Genomic DNA, 21,342 nt, shown 5'->3' on the forward strand with positions numbered 1-21,342 from the left:
AGTCAAAACTGCAGAAGTTAGAGAAATAAAAGAATGAGAAAACAGAATATTTTAACTCATGTTAAAGAGTAGATGGTGGAGTGGAGCGCCTGTCTCATGCATGACAAAACCAGTATCCTGTAGATAACACGGGAAACTAATCTGGCTGAAAAATGCTCCGAGTGGATGGTTGAGTGAATCTATTCTGATTAGAAAAGGGCATTTCTCTAAGATACTTCTATTATATTACTAATTTCCTCCCTTATTTTAAAGAGGAAGAGGAAATATATCAAGGAAAGTAACTAAAACCCATTGCATTAGAATAGTTAGAAATGCTAGTTTAATTCTAGTAGCATCTCTTAACTCTGAAAGAATATCTACTCACTTGTAATCATTAAATGCAGTTCCTGTCCAGCTTTTGGCCTGGGGCATTCACAAGAAAAAATATTTTATGAAATTGTTCTAGAAACTCTGAAAAATGGGATTCAGAATTTTACATATGCTGTGGGAAACTTTAATAATACATATACTGAAAGACATCATGTTGTACCGGGTTTAGAGTTCAAGGTAACTAGTATGAGAGAAATGATCTTTCACAACCCAGATCACAGTGATTAAACAGAATCATGTTTTCTGATAGTTAGATGGACTTGACCTCGCTTGATGATCATAAGTAATTTACATCTTTTCCATATAATGCTGTAAATTGGCAAGTTGGTGATCAGAGGAGCTAAAATGCTGTAGTAATACCAAACCACTTGAAGATGCATTTTAGACTTGTGAATTCAGAAAAGAAAGCGTATTGGACTATCTATCTGTTGGATAAGATATTGGCACACTTACCTATCAGAGCTACTGCTACCTTTTTTGTTGCTACATTTGTTGCTTTGTAGTAGAGTTATGATGGCATCAATTACATGTTCCTAAACTCAACTGTGAAACTCGAGTTCTCAATTGCCAGCAGAAGGGTTGAGTCCCCTGGACTTTTTGTGTGGCTTTTACTTTATTAAACCAAATTCTGACTTGTAACTTTGATTTGTAATTTATAATAGCTAAAGTACAGAGTTGTAGACTGAAGTGGAAGCCATTTGCTTAATCTATAGCTATTCTGTGCTAGATGCTGTGTAACTTTTACTATAGCCTAATGGTAATGCTTCACAGTATCCTTGCTAGAACCATTTCTGTGTTACTTTTTATCTACCTAAGCAATTTAAAAATTATTTATATCTGCTTTTCAGTATGTATATAAATATTTTCCTTTCCTTTAACTGGAGAAAAGCTTTGGTGGATAATAGAGTATTTGTAATACATTCTGAAGTTCTAGGCTAAATTTGCTTACTCATAAACATTTTTTATATAAGCAATATTAAATTTTCACATCAAGACTCTTGATAATGAAGAGTAAACTAGGCCCTGTTTACATATGGGAGAGGAAAGAGTAAAGGAATACACAAAAAACTGTAATTCCACCATTTCCATGTGAAGGGCTCATCCATCAAGTAAAATACTCTGCATGATGATTTTGCAGTTGGTGGACTATATGCCAGATTCCATGGATAGAAAAAAAAAAAAATTGAGTATATTTTATCAAGACACCTATTGCTTTCTGGAAAAGTAATTTTATCTGGGAATCAGAATAGTGGTTGCTAATGTCTATGGAGAATACCGGAAAGCTATAAATATGGATACAAGTGACACAGCTGTGTGTCCCATTTTTGCTGGGTTATGCCACTGTGGTGAACAAAGCTAGCTGAGGCTGCTCTGGATTTGGTTCAAGTAGTTAGTCTAAATTGTAACTTCTCCCTCTTTTCCAGCACAAGCAGCATGTGTGAACCTATGAAGTCACTCATGTCCAGATTTGATTTTGCTGAGCTAGGGTTCTAGGTATTTAGGAGGCTCTCACAAGAATCTTACTTGTATTTTATGTATCAGAATACTTTAAAAATACAGTGCTTTGTATTACTGCTTTCCCATTCTCCATTTCTGTGCATCAGAGATGTAGTGAGGGTATATAAATTTGAGGCTTGTGAGGCCTTTGAATACTACGGTTAAAAACCAAAGCAAAACCACAGCTACCCCCCTTCCCCCCCCCCCCCCAACCACAACACACCAAACAACCCCCCAACAAACAAACAAAAAATCGCCCCCATCTCCCAACACCCATCCACTTGTCTTAAAAACCTTAAGTAGAGGCTGAGCTTGAATATACCATCATACTCAGCAAACACAATGGGACTTGCAGGTGCGTGAAATACTGTGCAGTAGATCATAGGATCATAGAGTAATTCCGGTTTGAAGGGACATCAGGAGGTCTCTAATCTAAGTTAAAGTTTGTTAAAAGTTTTTATCCAGTTGGGTTTGAAAACCTCCAAGGATGGCAACCTACTCTAGCACTTGACTGCTTTCATGGGGAGGGAGTTTTTCATTTTTGTATATCCAGAATCTCTCGTGCTTCAGATTATGCCTGATGACTTGTGCTCCTGCTATGCATCCGTTTGAAAACCTTGGTTTCATCTTCTCGGTGACCTCTTCATACGTATAACTGGTGTTGAGACAATTTGAACTGTTTGACTTAATCAACAAGGTTAAAATTACAATTTTAGGTGATTCAATTTGGAAAGCACAGTGCTTGAGGGAGCAGAGAATGGAAATAGGTTAAGTACCTGATTTTGAATGTTTCTGCTGCTGTCTGTATCCTTCTAGTGGAAGAATAAAGGTCACACATTGAAAAAATCACTAGAAATACTATCTATCTGGGAGAACACTGATCTTTATGACTTAAACTGAAAACACAAACAAATAACAGAGCAGCTAACAGCAGTATTTATCCTAACAGTTTTTCAGAACTGGCTTGAAATCATGACAAACTCACACTAGGTGAGCATTAAAGAGCTAACAAATAAGCCTTTCTAGTGTCTTTTTTTGTTGGTTGCTTCAAAAGTTCATATTGCAGTGTGACGGTTTGCCAACTGAACATAGCTCCCGGGTGTGCTGACCACCATTGTGGCCACACTTCGTGTTCTTCTGAACAGGTCATGAGAAATTCAACTCTCAGCTATAAAGGATCAGTACTTAATTTACTTTAAGCTAAAGCTTTGCCAAGTTAATAGTGTATAAATAATTGTAAGCAATTAGATCAAATGGGTGTGTATATACTAATCCAGTGTTCAGTAGACTTCTGGGTGCAGTTGACGGGGACTCAACCTTTTTTCTGAAAATATGTGTTCGAATTGTAATTTGAAGCTGGATCCAATAGATGTGATCGAGGGTTTATGATTATAATCTCTAAGCATTGGTAGGCTATTTTGTCTACTGACTTCTGTGATTAGTATCTTTAAATTTCTGACTTTCAGGAACACAGAGTATATTTAAAGAACACTACAGAGTCTGTAGAAATATTGAGGATCTTTGTAAAGAAGATGTAAATGACCCTGGAAACATAGGGTTTTTTAAAAATCTTCTTTACCTTTGTTTTCAGACTATGTATCAAAGCCTAGCTTTGGTTGAAAATTACATGGATGAGCTTGTTTTCAAATAGTGTTGAAGATGTCATAAACAACCTGTAGGCTGAAGCACTGACACCATTACTGCTCAACTTCTGTAAAGAACTTAACGTTTGTCACACATTTTTAAATATGCATAGCTGATGTGTGGATAGACTCTTTTCACTGGTGCCCAGTGACAGCACAAGAGGTGATGGGCACAAGCTGAAACACAGGAGGCTCTGTCAGAACATAAGGAAAAACTTTTTTACTGTAAGGGTGCAGGTGACCTACAGAGGTCTCTTCCAACCTCAGTTGTTCAGTGATTCTGTGATCAGCTGTATTATGCTTTTTAATTCATTCAAATATAATTCCACTTTCACTATTTCTATATTGGGATGAAACCAACCTTAGTAAGATACTTCTTCTGAGAGAAACATTTTTTTTCATACCTATACAGAATTGCAGGAACAAAATAGTCTTTTATGCTCTCTAGCTTAAGAACTTGGAGTATTGCAGTTTAGCCATGTACACATAAATTTTTTCAAGACTTTCTTTCCTATTGTTGTTCAATAACAAAACCTTTCCCTTGAGCATGACCTATCTTAAGTTAATAAAAGAGGGTAGGGACTTACGTACACAAAGCTTATTGGTTATATGAAATCTTTCCAAATTTGAATGCAATTTGAGATGGTGGCTAAGGAAAAAAATAACTGCAGAGATCTGATGCACTGATCTGCCACAGGATTTTAAATGGTTAAAGTATACAAACATCGCTGTTAATTAAAAGCATCAAATAAAATTCATGACAATACGTCATGTTGAAAGATGTATTGAAATACTATTTTTGCTATGAGACAAAGGTAGAAAAGATGCTGTGAGAGCTCAAGATGAGGCTCAAAACAGGGTTGGGTGTTTTTTTTCTTCTTTTTAAAGAAGACTAAGCAGGGAGAGAAGAGCTATGGAGGTAAACGTAACATGAAAAAACCTCCCTCCTCAGTTTAAAAATGTCAGTTTTTAATGGAGGAATAACTGTGAAAAAGAAAAAAAACAAGCCTACACCTCAACTAGGAAAAATTTAAACCAAAAATATGGGGAAAGCATTTAGTGAGCTTTTTTACTGTATCTGGTACCACTTAGTCCAGTTGTGATGTGGCAGCACTGCTTTTTTAATTCCATCTCTAAAATGTAAACATACAGGGATGTTTTTCCTTTTGCATTTTATGACTGTGATTCCAATGCTGGCCATTAGCACAGAGTGATTTTTAGCAAAGGAGAAGAGTGATGGTTTTGAATACCATCTGCAAGTTGTCAAAACTACCGTGGTTGGATCTCGTCAGTAGGAACAGAAAAAATATTACATTTTTCTGAGCCGTTTGTTTAATATTTAAGGGATAAATCTGAAAAACTAAAGATGATAACTTTCATCTAACCACATCTAACACTACGTGGCCTCTAATTTTGCTTAATTTATGGTTTCTTCAAAATTCTCAGAAATAAACTTCTAAGGAAGGAACATTTCATGAATGTACATCATTAATGGTCTTTTAGTCATAATAGCTCTATCTGTAATGGTGGTCCTGTAAAGCTGTTAGGTTTAGACTGGTGTCCAAACAGGTAGTTCAGCCTTCTCTTGAACTTCAAAAATACCTTAACTTGCTGTGTGAACTACTCTAGCTCACTTAAAACTTAAGTTCCAGCTCTTAAGTTCTGATTTTCTGTGAAACTAGTTTTGCATGCGAAACCAACTTCTAGTACTCCATTTATGTGGGGCCAGAAGAACTTTAAAAAATAGCCAAGAACTAAGTCTTGAGCAGAATTGCCTGCTTTCAAGGCACTGTGTTTCATCTTACAAGTCACCCAGACTCCTAGCTGCACTTAGTGTTGTCCTGATCTCTGCATGGTGATACCTTACAAGCTACCCGTCTGTCACTTTTCAGCAGCTTACAGCTATTTTATCCTTTTTAACTTGTTCAAAGTGGAACCAAAAATGCAAATGCTTCCAAAACTTCCTCTCTGCTATAGGTTTCTGTACATAGGTCTATGGACCTATAGATTTCTGATGATGAACAGTAGCTTTCTTGTCAGTACGGTAGCATCTAATCTTCAGAGAGTAGCTGGAGAGACCAGGAGCTTGCTGCCTCAAAATACGCAATAAATTGTCTGCTGGAAGCATGGCATGCTCTTTCATATCTTTATCTTGCCATTGATCACTGAGAACACAGTATTAAAAAAAGTATAATATATGGAGCAAGGAATATGTAGGAAGAAGAATTTTTTGTAATCTTAAGTCCTTAGAAATTGCTTGAAGTAGTTATGAAAAACCTTAAGAATCTAAAGACTATAAAGTTTGTTATGCTTCTTAACGATGGTATTATTGATGAGCTGAGCTTAGAATAGCATGTTACTCAGGTACAATGTTACTTTTGGCATTGCAAAATCCTGAGTTCTGCCAACAAGCTTAATACATGATTTTCTGACACTAACAATAATGTGTGAATATTAATTTAGTAAGCTTGAAAAGTGAACACTGGCTCAAATTCTGTGTGGCTTATGTGTACATCTTTCCATGAGCTTTTTCAGAGTAAGATTCTCAACATGGTGATCTCAGATACAAATAACCTGCATGAATAGCCAAGAGTGACCTGGCTCAGTTTTCCAGAAGGGGTTAATTCTTGCTTGATTGATTTCATTTGAATTATATCCCAGTTCCTGGTATTTTAACTTGTGCAGCCAAAGTGCAATTGAAGCAGGAGGAATTAAGCCAGGTAGATTCTTAGCTTTGACATGCTATTTATAGCCAGAATCAAAATGTCTCTTTTGCCCTCAGGAACAGCAGGAAGGTTCCTTGAGTAACATCCAAATACCTGAGTAGTTTTACATTTTGCGGTAGTGACATGCTTCTATGTTGCTTCTGACAACTATTTAAATGAAGGATGAGTAACCTGCCCAGCTTCAATAAACTTTGATCAGATACCACAGGTTTGATTTCTAATATGAAGTATGTAGATTCTTTCTGAACAGTACATCAAAGATAGTTATTAACCAATGTCATATATGCCCTACAGCAGTTAACACATACTGTATTTCTATAATCTGCGCCTTTGTGGGACATAAGATACAGCACTGAAAAAGATTGAAAATGTGTGTTACTGCTAATTGAAATGAGTGGATTTTGAAAGTTGGGAGTGCTTTTCCTGTTTCATTTGAAGGAGAACTTATATGGAACAGCTTCTTAGTACTGCTTTGGAATATTGCTTTAGTACTCACAAAGCCTTTGAATTGCAGCCAGTCCTTTTATAATACTTCAGTTGTTCTGTGACTTGGCTTGTTTGAATACTAAGGGAAGGTAGCAGTTCCTTTATGGTGAGATTTGAGACCAGGTTAGCCTTTTGTGTATTGCCTGACAGGTGAATAAACAGCTTATACTTAGTGACTAAAGCATTTTTCAATGATCTGGTAATAGCCTTTGCTCTCCAAAGACAAAGCTTGAGTTTTATTTACTGACTATAATCTTTGGTACTTCTGCACTTCTTTGTTACCTATTGTAATCCCATCATTGACGGTAGCACAAAAATATTCTACTTGTCATCTGTTAAAATTAATTGTATTTTTTTTAACTGCGAATTACAGATTTTTTTTTTTTTTAATCCTCAATACTGTTCAAAAATCATAGTTTACCCATTGGTAATTTATTCCAAAAGCTTTTATCTACTTAAAAAAGGAATTTCATATTCCTGACAAAAGAAAATGTTGTTGAGAAAGCTATTTTTTTTACCAAATGATTGTTTGTAACAGCTGAACTTGTCTTAGATGGAAATAAAATTTAACACTCTATAACAAGATCATATTGATTTATTAGAAACCCTGTTAGCTTTCAAAATAGAAAATATGTAGACTTCTATGTGTTGTTTCCTGAAAAGCTTGTCTTTAATTCCAGAAAACTAAATTACCATTTGAAACAACATGTCTGCTGAAGGGGAGCTAGCGTGGTGAATCCATTGTGCTGTGCTAGTGACTTTAGTGATGCTAGTACAACATGACAAGCAAAGTAATCAGAGAAAATACTAGGCTGTTATGTTTTAAAAGCTAGGCTCTGAGACTGGCCTTCCTTAATTGTTAATCTGAATCCTGTTTCTCTCTCAACCCCTGTGCTTTACTAAATTTCATCCTGCCTCCATATTGACAGTGTCATTACAATGATCTCTACAGTGAAGCCTTTTGTATATGCACTGCTCTGTACCTGACCAGATGCTTTAATGATGCATGATCTCTGCTCTTAAATAAGAAAAGCTTTTCATCATTCCTGAAAAATCATTCTCCTTTGATTAATTCTCTTAATGCGGTTCAGGCTTTGTCTTGCTTCAGTGTGTCACATATTCCAAAAATAATTTAGACAGTGAAACAACTCTCATGATAAAGTATATGCAAGTCCCTAAGCAAAGGTGGAGAAAAGAAATCCACTGCACTGCATCTATTGGGAGTATACCATTAGAGGCTTGAAAAAACAACAGCATAAGGGCAGCAGCTAATCTTACAGGGCAAGTTCATTCGTTAGATGAGTTGTATGAAGATGCAAGAATCAGTGGAATAGGAGAGGCAAAGGAAGTAATTTAAAGAAATGTGTTAGAAGAAAGTAATTTTTTTTAAAGCTCTTCCATGCTCGTTATATGAAGTTGGTATAGATGGTTCCCTCTTTGATCAATAATGTTTGCCAAATTGGAAATGGAGTATAGGGGTAACAGAGGGGACTGACACTGGTCTAGAGGTGCAAAGATAATTATTAATTAGTTAGAAATCTTAAGGGTTTTTAAAGTGGTATGAAGACTAATATAAATTTTAAATGGATTTTCAAATGATGTAGTGAGCAATAAAAGTCAATTAAAGCCTAATGACAGACTGACAAAAAAGAAAAAAATCTTTTAACTTTCTTCTTTTTATTTGGAAACTAAAACCCAATGATCAGAAAGATGAGAAGCTGGCAAGATAATAGAAGGAAATATACTGCAATACACTGTGACGTACTACAGATATAGGAATTGCCTCAGGCTAATCTGCCTGTCAGTCTAAATGCATCCCCCCCCGCCCTAGCCTCAAACCCCCAAAACCACAAACATCATTCATCCCTCCCCTCCTGCAGATTCCTAAAACACTTTATGGTTTGTTCTCTGGTGCTTTTTCACATAACAATTTTGGGGATGTATTTATCCGTAAGACATGGTGAAACTACAGAGGCTTGAACAACCATATCTGTAATAATCACTGACATTCAAAATTATTAGTATCCATGGTAGGACTATAAGAATGTGGAATTTTGAATCTTTCCAGACAATGGTCCCAGTAGGTCCTAGAAGTAAGCAAATATTTTGGTCTGCAGCAATATTCAGTTATTCAGTGGGGATGTTTGCTTGACCTGTAATGAAAGTATTATTGTTTATATTTAATAAATATAAATGACAACTTAGATTCACCCTATTCAGAACTTTCCTAAAATCTGATTGCTGCATTAACTAATGCTGGTTTAAAGCTGTATTCACCATATTTCATAAATATGTATTGAACATTGAAAAGACTGTGTAATCAGAATGATGGTGTTTTGTTCATCTTTTGCAGACAAGTAAATAAAGTGGTCCTGATTTAATTTTGATAGAAAAGTATTGCAAAACATAAACTACATACTACTAATGAAACAGCAGCAATAGTCTTGGAAGACTAGTCTGGACTTTAACTGGACATTTTATCCCATGGATAATTCTTTGTTACATGTTTGGAATGGATACAAGTGGAGTGAATGAAAGATTATATGATAATTTGCATTAATGGGTGGTTGTTTCATGTTCTGAAGACAAATTTAGCAGTTATGAAGGAAGCTACTAGGGCAAACAGCCAACACTGAAGTATATTTGTATGTACCTTATAAATTTTTGGTGTCCTGTTTTACATACGTATTTCTTGTCACTGAGACACAGCCAATATAATTAACTTCTGCTGTTGAGAGAGCTTAAGCTCAGGGTCTAGAAGGTTGATCTTGAAAATCTTGATGAGTAAGCCTACTCAATGGGCTGTCTCAGCTTGTTGTAAAATACTTCTTGAAAAAGCAAACAGTAACAAATCAGAGAGAGTCTTTCTTGGCAGAAGCCAGGGATTAATAGGTCATCTTTGGAGACGAAAACATTGGAAAAAGGTTTCTGGTTTGAGAGAGATACATTTCACTGGGGTGTTTTCATGTTCATGAAGCAAGACTCGTTATAATTTACAGAATCAGAGTACTACTCTGCAGTTTTAGATTGCTATGCTTGCTACTTCATAAAAGTATATTCGTGAAATGAATAGTTTCATACCTTCTGAAACAAGCAAGAAACCAGATGTATAAGCATTGATTTTGATCACCAGTGATTGAAAAAGAAGGCAGGCAGACTCTGTTAGTATTGTTTACGTCCATCTTTGTTTGCATGTTCGATGTAATTTTTTTTTTTTAAAAAAAGTTCTTCATAGTCATGTCAAGGGCTTAGAGGTTTACAGGTATGTATCTGTCTGTTCTGATGTACCGTCTCATCTTTTGTGAGGAAAAAACCAAATCCTGTCCAAACCTGTATTGGGTCTTTACATATCAAATCATGCAAATATGGCCAACATGCAAACACCCTGTGGGAATTTCAGGGTAGATTCTAGATTGACTTTTTTCTATGTATCTGAAACTGTGTCCTTATATATTCCTTTCAAAAAGATCTTACATGCAGAGTGGGGTTTTTGTTTATTTTCCATGGAAAAATCCTAACAATTCTTCTAGAAAGGATTTTTAAATGCTTTAGGAAATCCTTGAAGTGCTCCAGAGCGGTATAAAACAGGCTTGAAAATGTTCTATATGTGGTGTTCTTAGGAATGAACCGTATAAAGAAAAAATTAGAGGGTTTTTTAACATACTTGAATAGAAAGCTTAAAAAAATTAGTTCTGATATTCCCTCAGTATCCAGGAGGCAGTTCCCTGAAGTTAATACTGATTAAAACAAAATTAATCAAAGCTATAAATTCTCTAACTTTCAAAAGAGACAAAACCTTAACACCTGTTGTGAATTACAGAAACTGATAAGATTCTGTGCTTTAAGAAAATATGTTCAATTTTTTTTTCCAATGGTAACCTAATAAAATTTTTTTGCATCACTTGGAAGAGTTATTTTGGCAACAGTCATTGATTTTGATCAATAATACATTGTTTTATACAAATAAGCAATCTGCTAGGAACTTTTTGTCATATAGGAACAGACTAATCATTTTTGCAGATGATAGGAGAAACTTGATGATAACCAGATGCCAGTGCATAACTGGCCAGTGCTGTTGGGATTTAATGTAAAAATTCTGTAAAGCTTTTATGATGTTCTAAAGTTCCCTATGTCATCTGATTCCCACCCAGGAGATTGTAGTCCATTTGCATTATGGAAACAATAACATTCTCACAGAAACTGAGGTTTTGGTCATCACCTGAAAAGGTCTGAGTAGTTTTATTGTACATTAGCACCAAAAAACTGAGGAAGTAAATTATCTGGCTGTTCTATTGATTTCTTAGAATTGGGCTTTGGATTTTGCTCTAATGAAGCCAAAATAAATTTAGTTTACTCTCAGGTTCATTAGTAGCCGTTATTCAAAATTGTGTATTTCCCACTTAAGGAAGGAGGGAATGAGGGAAAGATATTACACAATAGAAGAAATTTAAAATAAATTAAGCTAGAACTGGAGTGAACTGAATTGCCCTGAGTCTCGCTTATATTGTGCAAGAGGACTGGTAGTTTGCTGGTGCACTCTCTGATATCACTTAAGTCTGAACAATTTAAGGCAGTGATCAGTTTAACGTTTAGACTATTTCCTGTATGTTCTGGACCTCTAAGGGCTAGCATTGACATCTCTGTGGATAGTGGAACGTAACCGTGGCTTGTGCAGTTGGGCTGTATATTGAGTATCTCATGATAAGGAAATTAATCTGAATCTGGTCTGTCATTTCTGGTGTTTTGCACTTTGGATCTTAAACACCTGATCTTTGTCTCGTATACATAGCACTGAACCTTTATAAACATTGATGCTTCTTCATTTTGGATCCATCTAGGGCATCTAATATTTTGTCTCGGAGTTTGTGATCTTAATTTGACCGATATGCTTGTAAATGTTAATGCAGTTTCCAAAAACTTTTGTTTAAGGACTTGAGTGTTTATAATTTACAGTAAAGTACCAGCACAACACTTGGAAAGAGTTAGGCAAAAATCAGTTAGCTGAGTTAGTTGTTAAATAAAATGGGACCTAATTAAAATACTTACTAAAATAAACATTTGCTGTGAGGACTGATGAATAATTTCAAGTAACTGCACTTAAGATTTTAAAAAAATCCTCTGCTTGCTCTAAGGAGTCAAATCTTGACGTGTTTGTCCAAGACAAAATACTATGTGCTGATGGCACGGTTTGAGGCAATGACAAATTTCTGAAATTGTTGTAAGTGTTCCTTTTGAACAGTCTTAGCCCACCATATGCTTTTACTATGGAAGGACCTCAAAATACACTGGTATGGATAAATATTCATTTTCTGTACCTCAGAGTGATTGCTCTGCTTGTGTTCTAGCAGAAGGAGTTTTGGAGTCTTGCATACTTTCTCCAAGAGAAACTGTGCTGTTTTGCCAGCCTTGGAGCTGATGAATACTCTCAGTGTTGTTCCCGAGTTCCTCTACGGCTGGTGGCCATATGCTTATTAAGATACCAGTGTTGCTTGTACTAGTGTTGTCAATCAGACAGGTCACTTTTCTCATGACAGGCTGTTACAAGCCAGTCTTCTAAACATATTACCCAGTGGAGGCAGTATTATATAATTAATTTTCTGGGTAGATTTAGCTTAGTTCCCCAACCAGACCGTGTTTCAGCATCAAAAATGCGTGGCAAATTTTATCAAAAAGATGCATTTCCTTTGACTTGTTGCTCTGTTTACAGACATTCCTAATATAATTAACTCAGATTCATAATGCCTGTCACAAATGACAAAAGTAATTAATTCTGAAATTTGGACTATGAGGCTCTATGTGGAATATTTACCTTCAGGGGATTATGTCTCAAAAACATTTTGGGTCATCATTTATTGTGTCTGAGTCTAATAGCCTGCCAGGTTTTGTAAAGTTTCAATTATGATGTTTGAATAATGTAGGAAGCAAAGAAAAAGTAATGGTTCTATGTTTATTGTATTCATCTCAGTTGACAGAGGAGGAATGCTTTGCACTGGGGGCTACAAACATGCTAACTGCAATATTCCATGAAGCCTGCCAACAAAAGTAGGTTACATTTTCAAAACTGGGTGAAAGTTGCTCATGCAAACAGGCAATTAAAGAAACCAGTATGACTTGCATGCTGAAATATAAATAAATCCACACCTACAAGTTGGGGTTTTTTCCTCTAATTCTGTCAGAATGTTTCTAAGACCGTTTGTTGTGTATGCAGTATGTGTGTTTTTCAGGTACTAAGTTTACAGTAATGCTTGAAATATGTGGCCAAAAAGATTAAGTCCTTCATAAGCAAAAATAGGAAGCTGTAATTTAAACTACTTGCTTCAGACAGTGCTATCTGCTGTAAGCACAGTTAGGAACAAAATGGAAAGCCCATGCTGGTGTTCAGTAATCTTCCCTCTCGCACTTGAGTTTCCCAGTCTTAGAAGTGGAACTGATGTTTTCTCCCTGTTTGTGCTTTAATCTGGTGTTCAAATTACCTTGTTCGGTGAGAGCATATCCACTTTGAGGGTCGTTACGTCACACGAGGTGGTTTAGGACACTCCATTCTTTTCATTCATTTCAACACCAAGTGTTGTTGTTCAGGTGTGCTGCAAAATGACTGCAGCACTCACCGGCCATTGAAAGAGCAGCAGATGCTCAATCTCCTCTCTCAAGTCTGGTTTAAGCAGCAGCTTGATATGTTAATCTAAGCAAATTTTCTAAGCAAATTTTCTTAGAGGCAACTGATACATTTTTTCAGGCACCAAAGTGGTAAACTATATGCATGTGTGTGGGTTTTCTTTCTATTCCTGAAGACTTTGAATAAAGTCTGTCTATATTTGCTGTCTGTATTATGATGTATAATATTGGAGATCTGGATCCACAAAATGATAGTAATATTGGAAGATTCTTGTAATTCTATTTAAGAACTATGCTACTAAAATGGCAGGAAACTTCTCAAAAGCCTGGAGATAGTATCTCCTGATTTAATAGTTAGAGGCAAAGATTTTTATATTATATGTTGAGAAAGCTAAGTCTAATATGACCAAATCATAGTCTGACTGAACAGTGTTACTTGCTTTTCTTAGGTGTTTTCTTTACTTTTTATTCTAGACCTTCTGTATAATACCAATTTCTGTGCTTTTTAAAATTTATTAATAACAACATGATTTTAAATTCTGATGGATTGTAAAACCTGATTTATCACCTTTATGCAATGATGATATATAGCCATCTAAACATTACACTAAGTGTCTAAATTTCAAACATGGTTGCTTAATAGTAGAAACTATGAGCTGTGTTCTACTGCCTGAATAGATGACTTTAACCTGCTAATGACACTCTTTCTATTTTTACCACTTCTTGTACCATTATTAGTAATAGTTATCATCATTATACTGGATTAATTGCTGACTATAGGTGACTATGAAACTGTAGTTTTCAGTTTATGAACCAGTGATCACTTGTGAAGTAAACTGCCATTGTGCAGCTTCTAAATCTTTCATAACAGCCAAATCTGAAAATGTCTGGCTTTGGATACTGCCAAATCTTAAATCTTGCTTGTCTGCAACATTTGGTATTTAGAGAAACATTTTTTTTTCATGAGGATGATGGGAAAACTACAAACTAATATTGTGAAAATGGTTATGTAAAATTAAATAACTTTGGGGTGAACTTGTTCAGTAATATGCTTGAATAAGTAAGTCTGTGGTTGCTTTGTCCCTCTGAAAAGAATGTGCCAAAGTACCATTTATTCTATCAAACTGCAGCACTGTTCATGAACTCTAGATCACAAATACTCTCATGTGAGAAACATGGAAGCTACTTGGTGTGGCTTCCACTGTAGTATTGAAGTCAGAATATACTTTACAATCAGAAAAGAAAGGAACTTTATTTAAATAATTTTAAAGATAACATAGTAAATGAAGGGAAAGTTTGCAGACACTAGGAAATGGTTTCTAGCTCTGCAATAAATTAAGTGGACAGAGAGAGATTTATCGTGGGTGGTTTGATGAGATGCTGTCTCTCTGGAGTACTAAAAAAACCTAAAATCAGTGAAAACACATTAGAGAACATGCAGCAACCTTCCTGTTGTCTAGGCATGTAAGCTGTATGACCCAGAGACCCTTTCTTTTCCTGACATGTATGATTCTGTCTAGGTAACTAAACCCATTTTACTTATGTTTCTCTACCTTTTCCCTGATGTTTTCTTTTCTGACACAGGAGTTTCACAAGTGTTTCAGTTAAAAGCAAGCAGAGTTAGTGAGAGAAAATTTAATGTTTGGTTGTTTAAAATGGACAGATGAGACTTTTTTTGTGTGAGTTCCATAGTAAATGATCAGTCTGAAAAAAGAAGTTGTGAACAGCAAGCCCTCACTGTGGAACTTTAGTATTAAAGGCAGACAGCTTCATGTGCGGGAACCCACAGGATAATTGTATGCTGCTGATCACTGAGAGAATTTGCATTGGTTAAGCGCTTTCATTTGGTCAAAAACTGGCTCCAGGCAAACATACCTGAAGTTCCTTTTCTCTGAATAACAGTTATTCCCAGGGTATACTTTAGAATGAGTAACTGATCTGGGCAACTCCAAGATGAACGAGTTGGGGGCTAAGACAAGAAAAGTCTGGCAATGCCAGCATATTAAACTGCTGAAGGGCTAACAACGTAACTGTGGCTTCTGCAAGGAAATGTCCACGTGCTGCTTCTAAGTCTTACTATACAGGTAAATAAAAACATGATGCTAGAAAATATCTTGACCCTGCATCACTGTTTTCCTTTCAGTTAACAAGGGAGCTAATGCAAGGCCCTGAACCACAGCGAAGGCGCAAATGTACCAGCTACCACCATCCTCAGCAGTTTGTGAAGTTGGTATGCCTCCTACAAAAGACTGAAGAGAATCATGAGCGTATGCCAAAAGGCAAGTAGCAAGTCACTTATACTTTGGAGGGTATAAGAACATACCTAAGTATAAATTAGGTATTTTTCCTTCCTTGGGGGTGTATGAATGATTGTGGCCCTGTAAATTGTGTGTTCTCTTTTGCTTTGGGCCAGCTGATGTGCCTATAGTAACTGCCTCACTTCTTTTAGGAACTCTAATGCTGTTCTACCAGGCTGCCATTTGAGTGTAGGGATGCTTTCTAGTGGAGTAAGGGGAAAAGCAAAAGTTGCAATGCCATTCCCTTGGCCTATATATACTTACCCGTGCTGAGCTAAGCACAGTCCATCCCATGGAGTCATGTGGTAAAGTGAAAAATGACAGGGAGAAATCATTACTGTGACAACCCCACAGTGAGTGTAGGGAACATATGACTCACTGCAGCTTTTTAAGTTCAGTGAGTCAAATCCATAAGCAGCTGGCCTTTTTCTTTAGTGCTGTGGGTTAAACGGAGTAACAGTCCATTTATGCCTGATGTGTTTATAGGAAAAAATATCCAGCATGTGTGCCTTCATATTGCTTTTTCTTCTTTTAAGCATGTACAAGGAAAAGTGACAGGAACAAGATCATGGAATTTGTATATCTTTCTTCTCCCCCCTGCCTGCTCAAGTGGTCCTTTTCTGTGTTTTAAGGCATCTAGAACTCTTTCTCTCTGTTAATGTGCTTATAGTCTTCAGTTGTCCTATTTTATCCATAGCTCAAGTGACGGTGGCTATTAATATTCGACAGATGATACACATCATAGCAGATGATACACAGGGGGACAGCTGCAAACAGCTTACAACAGGAAGCTCTCCTAGGCAGCCACCATTTCTTCATTATCTGTATGGTATAATTTCCAAGTAGCCTGTGACACAGACAAAATACTGACTGTGAAATGGTTGTGTACTGCCTGCCTTTTCCTTCCTGATGAAGCTGCTATTTTATACACATGTGCTGGAATCCTCTATTACTCCTTCCTACCTGCAACACTTATGCATGGGGGAGATTAAGAGGATGACAGCCCTTAATCTGCATTTATTAAAGTATTTATTAAATACTTTATTACAGTATTATTTGACCTTCTTTCAGGTGCCCTTATCTTTAATCAAAACAAAGTTTTTCTTCTGTTTGGTTTTAAATAATAAATAGAAACTTTAAAAGTGCTGTTGATTGCTGTTATGACTTGCTGTTCAGCTGACTTAGCCATTTATCATAGTGGTCATTGTCGTCAATTTGCAACCAGCAAAATACTTACTTTGAGATACTACCTGCAGATTTACATTCCAGAGTAGAATTGCTTAGTTATGAATAAGGAAGGCCATGCATATATTTTAGATTTTGTTGCTTCTCAGCTGGAGACCTGTGTTAAAACACATTGATGGAATGCCTTCTCAGATGCTCTCCCATAAATTAAGTTTGTATGTGATTTTTGTCTCAAGGTGCAGATGATAACCTTTGTATCAAGGAATCCTGCAGCTGGGAAGCTATTTCAGATGTTTAATGACTCTCTATGTTCATGTGAGGACAGATATTTGCAAAACAGATTAAAATCATGATTTTGAAAACTCACATTTTGTTCAAAATCCAGAGATTTTTAAATGTTATAAAGAAAAAAATTAAACTGCATTGACTGTAACCGAAGGAAGTAAGAATATGATGGAACTAATGCCTCTCGCTTCCTGTGCTGCTAAAGCGTATGTTGTCATGGATCCTGCAGGCAACAGATACGAGGTTGTATCACCAATGGTAGGATGCTAAGAAAAGTTTAGGTTTCAGAGTTTCTAAGACTGATTCAGACTGTTTGCAAACAAGATCATATTCCTGAATACACTTAGAATTAACAGAAGTGACAAGACTCATCTGTTTGGAAGTAAGACTCTTTTTAGGGACAGAAGTAAGGGCTGTTGGGCATGGCTGGAATCACTTTAAGTTGTAGCGACAGAGAAGACAAATCTTCATTGTGACTAAGAGAATGATGTGGCCTTAATCCTGAAGAAAACTTGAAAAGCTTTCTGTGGTCAGATCAGGGTTAACTTCTTGGGACTGCACTGATGGCACTTAATGTTCTGCAGCCTTTCATATTGACGGTTGCGTCCACCTTTTGCGTAGCGGTTTAATAGTTAAGGCACATCACAGGATGCCTATTTTTAATGTAAAATCCTACAGAGATGTGAACTGAAGAATTCATCAACAAAAATACTGTATCCTGACTGGGAGGCTTCTGTACTTGCCTCTGATATACCCAGCCAGGCCCACTGTCAGAGACAGGATGTAGAGTAGATCATTCTCACACCTGGTCTGGTTTAGTGATTGCTGTAAAAGGACACCAGGAAGTAGCAGCAAGTTCTCTGCTGGTTTCCTTGGCATATGCTGTAAAACTCTTATTTCAGGACAAATTTAAAACTATGGTAATCATGCATCATAGAATCATAGAATACTTTGGGTTGGAAGGGATCTTTAAAGGCCATCTAGTCCAACCTTCCTGCAGTGAGCAGGGAAATCATCAACTAGATCAGGTTGCTCGGAGCCCCCTCCAACCTGACCTGGAATGTTTACAAGGATGGGGCATCTACCACCTCTCTGGGCAACCTGTGCCAGTGTTTCACCACCCTCATGGTGGAAAATGTCTTCCTTCTATCTAGTTGAAATCTGCCCTTTTTTACTTTAAAATGATTGCCCCTTGTCCTATCGCAACAGGCCCTGCTAAAAAGTGTGTCCCCGTCTTTCTTATAAACCCCCTTTAAGTACTGGAAGGCTGCAATAAGGTCTCCCCAGAGCTTTGTCTTCTCTAGGCTGAACAACCCCAACTCTCTCAGCCTGTCCTCACAGGAGAGGTGTGCCATGCCTCTGATCATTTTTGGGGCCCTCCTCCGGACCCACTCCAGCAGGTCTATGTCTTGCCTGTGCTGAGGGCTCCAGAGCTGGACACAGTACTGCAGGTGGGGTCTCACCAGGACAGAGTACAGGGGCAGAATTCCCTCCCCTGACCTGCTGGCCATGCTTCTTTTGATGCAGCCCAGGTTATGGTTGGCCTTCTGGGCTGTGAAGCACACACTGCTGGCTCATGTCCAGCTTTTCATCCACCAGTACCCCCAAGTCCTTCTTGGCAGGGCTGCTCTCAATCCCTTCATCTCCCAGCCTGTACTGATACTGGGGATTGCCTCAACCCAGGTGCAGGACCGTGCACTTGGCCTTGTTGAACCTCATGAAGTTCACACAGGCCCTTATTTCTTGAGCTTGCCCAGGTCCCTCTGGATGGCATCCCGTCCCTCAGGAGTGTCAACCGCACCACTCAGCTTGGTGTCATCTGCAAACTTGCTGAGGGTGCTCTCAATCCCATTATGTCACTGATGAAGATATTAAATAGTACTGGTCCTAGCACAGACCCCTGAGGGACACCCCTTGTCACTGATCTCCATCTGGACATTGATCCATTGACAACAACCTTCTGGGTGCGACCATCCAACTAACTTCCTCATCCACCTAACAGTCCACCCATCAACTTTCCAATTTAGAGAGAAAGATGTTGTGGGGGACCATGTCAAAGGCCTTACAGAAATCCAAATAGACAACATCAATAGCGCTTCTCTTGTCTGTTGATGTGGTCACTCCATCGTAGAAGGCCACTAGATTGGTCAGGCAGGACTTGCCCTTGGTAAAGCCATGCTGGCTATCTCTAATCACCTCCCTGTCCGCCACATGCCTTGGCATAGCTTCTAGGAGGATCTGTTCCATGATCTTCCCAGGCACAGAGGTGAAGCTGATGGGTCAGTAGTTCCCCAGGTCCTCCTTGCTACCTTTTTTAAAAATGGGTGCAAGTTTTCCAGTCTCCAGGGACTTCACCTGACTGCCAGGACTTCTCAAGTATCATGGAGAGTGGCTTGGCAGCTACATCAGCCAATTCCCTGAGGACTCTGGGATGCATCTCATCAGGTCCCATAGACTTGTGCATGTTCAGCTTCCTCAGGTGGTAATGAACCTGATCTTCTCTTACAATGGGAGGGACTTTGCTCCTCCAGTCCTTGCAGGCCATCCCCTTGAGAGGTATGGGAAGAGACACTGCCAGTGAAGACTGAGGCAAAGAAGTTGTTCAGTACCTTAGCCTTCTCCTCATCTGCTGTTGTCAGCTTGCCAGTCTTGCTCATCAAGGGCAGTACACTTTCTTTGACCTTTCTTTCCTGGCTGACATACCTATAGAAGCCCTTCTTATTATTCTTTGCGTCCCTTGCCAAGTTCAGCTCCAGCCGCGCCTTGGCCCTCCTGACCTCATCCCTACACAACCGGGCAGTGTCCCTGTACTCATCCCAGGGTACCTGTCCCTGTTTTCACTGCCTGTGCATTTCCTTCTTGCCCTTTAGTTTGCCCGTCAGGTCTCCACCCAGCTGTGCTGGTCTCATGCCTTGCTTTCCCGATTTCTTACACCAGGGGATCGAGACCTCTTGCGTTCTATGGAAAGCATCCTTAAAGATCTGCCAGCTCTGCTCTGCTCCCTTGTCCCTGAGGGCAGTTTCCCAGGGGATCCTATTGACTAACTCCCTGAAGAGCTGGAAGTTTGCTTTCTTAAAATTCAAGGATTTTTTTAAAAATCATGTGGGGTGCTCTTCCATTTTACTTTATGGTAGGTGTTTGAAAACAAGTAAATGACTTAATAGAATTAGATTCAGGGATAAAAGCATCAGAGACCTCGATGCTTTACTCCTTTCCTCTCACTGGAGTTATAAAAAGTGATATTCAGATGTTATCTAATTGTCCTTGTTTATTGTTTAATATGTTCAGCTGTCTAATTTTTGACAATCTTGTCAGAGATTGAAGAAGGCTCTTACCAGTGCTGTTCATACCTTCGGGGCAAGGAGCTGAGATGTTTATGCCAGTTAATCCTTCACTGAGTGTTCAACAGGATGCAAAATAGGCATACAGTGCGGTAGACTAAAAGGAAATTATTTTCTCCATTTACTATTCTGAAAGTAAATGAGTTGATTTTTCAGTGAATGTGAGATTCGTCTGAAATTTACATGCAGGGCCCTGTTTTACATAAAGCAAGTAAAATCCTGAATTATTCATGGTTTTCTAATTTCTTTCAGTGGTTGGTTATCCTGGAAGGAAGGAAACTAGAGTTTATTCTACAGGCACTCTCTCTTTATTGCTGTAATGGGAACATTGCACTGGTAATTATAGTTTTACTAATTATACTCACTCATTTGTTTAATCCTCGTAAGAAGAATATTATTTAAGTCTGGTTTCTTGTTTGACACTGTAGCTAAATTATGAATTGTAAGCAGGAAAGGGGTCAAGTCTGTTTGTGTGATCTTGTCCTTGATTCTCTATTAGGTTCCTGGGAGGTTCCTTCTGAAAGAAGGCTCAGTCAATTTTGAGTAATTTGAACAGTCCGACAGACCTTATGCTTGTACAGTGCAGATATGCATGTTACAGGAAAAAATTGTAGAAGAATTTCTAGCCCTACTACTGGTTGCATCTTGCTATCACAGTTGTTTTATTTATTTGTTAATAAAATCCTTAATGTCTTTCTGTCAAGTTAATTCTCACTGATAAATGTAGAGGACTGCTCTATTTTCATCTGCTCAGACATACTGTGTTTTCTTTTTTTTTTCCAAGTAAGAAATTGGCTTGTTTTTTCTTCACAGAGAATATAGAGCCAGATACAGAATGCTTCTGAAGGAAGAAGACACTTTGATTTAAGCAGACCTTGGATCAGGCTTGTTACTAACA

Source organism: Phaethon aethereus (genome assembly GCF_964289735.1).
Source record: "Phaethon aethereus genome assembly, chromosome: 5".
NCBI classification, from domain to species: Eukaryota; Metazoa; Chordata; class Aves; order Phaethontiformes; family Phaethontidae; genus Phaethon; species Phaethon aethereus.